General features: G+C 48.3%; 1 pseudogene; it reads left to right on the top strand.

Moving 5' to 3' along the window:
* Positions 1-1,058: 1,058 nt before the first annotated feature.
* Positions 1,059-2,923, top strand: LOC111172112 (disks large homolog 3 pseudogene; annotated as a pseudogene).
* Positions 2,924-3,136: the final 213 nt, after the last annotated feature.

Below are 3,136 nucleotides of genomic sequence, written 5' to 3'. Positions count from 1 at the left end.
AGAAGCCACAGGCGGCATGGGAGGACCACTGAGCCTGCCCGCCCCTGTGGGTATTTCTCTATCAGGTACCCCTCTCCCCCCAGATCTCCCCTCCTGTCTCAGTCCCTCCTCCTTCACCGGCTCCTTTTATCCTGCTGCAGACGGGCCAGATTCCATCTCAGTGAAGCTTCCCTTCCCACCTGTCAACGATTCCCCACCAGCTGGGATGATGTGGTCCTTCTTGAGTCAAAGTGGAGCCTGTCTTCCTAGGCTGGATTGTAGCCAGTTGTGGCTAAAAGAGACTGAACTTGCATCTGACCCATGGGCTGCTGGACTTTGATGAGCTCCCATAGGAATCATGACGTAATCGTGAAGTCAAGACATAGTTCTCATCCAGTCCATCATCCCCTCTGTGCAAGGACCGGGGGCTCTAAGACACATGGACACCTTCTACAATTCCCAGCCTAGCCTGGTGTTACAGGGAAAGCAGGCTTGCAACAAATATTTGTTGAATTGAAAAACAGCCCACATAAGGACCAGCCCATTAAGAAAGTCCAGGCAGTAACTGAGAACGTTGGTACAGAGGAGTCTGCAGACAAGCCAACCGTAAGCTTCAGGTCAAGAGGAGAGGGTCTGTTTGCTTCTGCTTAGCCGTCGAGTTTCAGAGAGGACAGAGCCTTGATTCAACTCCTGGTTAATTGCTGAAACCTTAGTTTCCTCATCTGTGAGATGGGGACAATACAGCATTGGCCTCCGAGGTGAGTTTTGAGGATTTAATGAGGCGGTGAGCGCAAGAGCCATTCGTAATGGTGAATGTCAGCAGCTAGTCCTGAAACTTGGGCTTAGCCGTGCCCTTGGCAGAAGGCAGCCATCCCCGCCACAGCCCTTTACAGGACCCAGGAGCAGAGCAGTCCAGGGGTCCCTGTGGGTGACCCCCGCTTCCCTGGAGGTTGGCTCTTGGAGACCTTGCAGTGGGCTGTGGACCAGTTCCTTCTCTGCCCTGGCAGCCTATTCTGAAGTCTGCCAGTGGCTGTCGCTGGACTTTAACAGCCTGGAGGTCTAGGCAGGGGTTCTAACACCAGAATTTTTAACCCTTTACAGTCCAAGGTAGTCTTCAAAGGCTGGGAAGATGTGCTTCTTCATATAATTTCTGTCAAGGGAGCCATAAGTGAAAATCAGACAAATTTTCTCTTTCTGTCTTTTATTAAAATTTATTTTATTTAGGTGTCTGTGGTCTCCCGTGCGGGACAGAGGGGCCGGCCGGAGCTGGAGCTTTCTCAGTACTAGACCTGGACTCCGACCCGGCGCCAGAATACAGTCGCTTTGAATCGAAGATACATGACTTGCGAGAACAAATGATGAACAGCAGTGTGAGCTCTGGGTCTGGGTCCCTGTGAATGAGTGAGAAGAGGTCCTTGTATGTCAGGGCCTTGTTTGATTATGACCGGACTCGGGACAGCTGCCTGCCGAGCTAAGGCCTCAGCTTCTCCTATGGTGACATTCTACATGTCATTAACACCTCTGATGAGAGGTGGCAGGCGAGACTGGTGACCCCCCCATGGAGAAAGTGAGCAAACTGGTGTGATTCCCAGTAAGAAGGAGGGTGGAAAAGAAAGAAAGGGCTCCATTGAAAACCGTGAAGTTTCATGCCAGGACGGGGATGATTGAGTCTAAAAGGTCGATCAAAACGAAACGTAAAAGGAGTTTCCGCCTCTCTCGAAAGTTTCCATTTTACAAGAGCAAAGGAAACATGGCCCAGGAGAGCAGCGTACAGGAACAGGGAGTGACATCCAACACCAGTGACGGCGAAAGAGGTTCCAAAGGACAAGAGGACGCTATTTTGTCATATGAGCCAGTGACACGGCAAGAAGTTCACTATGCAAGGCCTGCCATCATCCTGGGCCCAATGAAGGACAGAGTCAACGATGACCTGATTTCGGAGTTCCTGCATACATTTGGATCCTGTGTACCACATACTACCTGGCCTCGGCGTGATGATGAAGTGGATGGGCAAGACTACTGCTTTGTGGTCTCCCGAGAACAGATGGAGAAGGATATTCAGGACAACAAGTTCATCGAGGCAGGCCAATTCAACGATAATCTCTATGGGACCAGCCTCCAGTCAGTGAAGGGAGTTGGGGAGAGGGGCAATCATTGCATGTTAGATGTTTCTGGCAATGCTATCAAGAGGCTGCAGCAGTTACAACTTTATCCCATTGCCATTTTCTTCAAGCCCAAGTCCATTGAAGCGCTTATGGAAATGAACCAACGGCAGACATATGAACAAGCAAATAAGATCTATGACAAAGCCATGAAACTGGAGCAGGAGTTTAGAGAATACTTCACAGCCATTGTACGGGGTGACTCACTGGAAGAGATTTATAACAAAATCAAACAAATCATCGAGGACCAGTCTGGGCACTACATTTGGGTCCCATCCCCTGAAAAACTCTGAAGAATCCCCTCCAACCATTCTATTGTGAACAGAAGAAATCAAGTCTCTCTTCCCTCCTCCCTCTTCATTCCTGTCCCAATGGGGAGAACAGATGACTACTGATCTTGTCCCCTTTTTTAGATATGTCCAAAAAATTGAGTTTTCTAGTCCCGTTCTGTTTTTTTTAATTTTTGTTTTGTTTTAGTTTATTTTTCGGGATGACGCCATCTCACTCATCATGTAACTGCGCCCATTGCTGCGTGGGCCTTTCCCAAGCGCTAGCGCAGGTGCAAATCCATCAGAGCCATTGTTTGCATAAAACCAAGCAGAAGCGAAGAGAGGAGGGGAGGACTGATGGAAAGACAGACGGGACAGCTGCGCGGTTTATGAAGCGAGCTCCGTGCACCCCGTGAGGAGAGGCTCCCAGGCTTTGCTACGATCTGTGCACTGCCTCGTGGCTTGGGACAGCGCGGTCATGGCAACAGAAAGTATCTTATTTATATACAGATATATATATATATGTAATGTATATAAAATATATAGAAATTATTTTATATATATTATACACTCTCATATAATGTATATATATACTCACACGTGAGAGAATGGCTAACGGTGCTCCCACCGTATTAAATTGCTGATTGTTTTATGCCACCTGATGTACCTGCATGAGAGGTTTCCTTTTTGTTCATTTTTAAGCTGCTGTTAAGCCAAAACCATGTT

Source organism: Delphinapterus leucas, chromosome 8, assembly GCF_059928025.1.
Source record: "Delphinapterus leucas isolate spDelLeu-1000000601 "Yukka" chromosome 8, BTC_Dleu_Yukka2, whole genome shotgun sequence".
NCBI classification, from domain to species: domain Eukaryota; kingdom Metazoa; phylum Chordata; class Mammalia; order Artiodactyla; family Monodontidae; genus Delphinapterus; species Delphinapterus leucas.
Note: the sequence above shows the minus strand (reverse complement) of the source record. Positions and strands in the feature narration are given on the sequence as shown.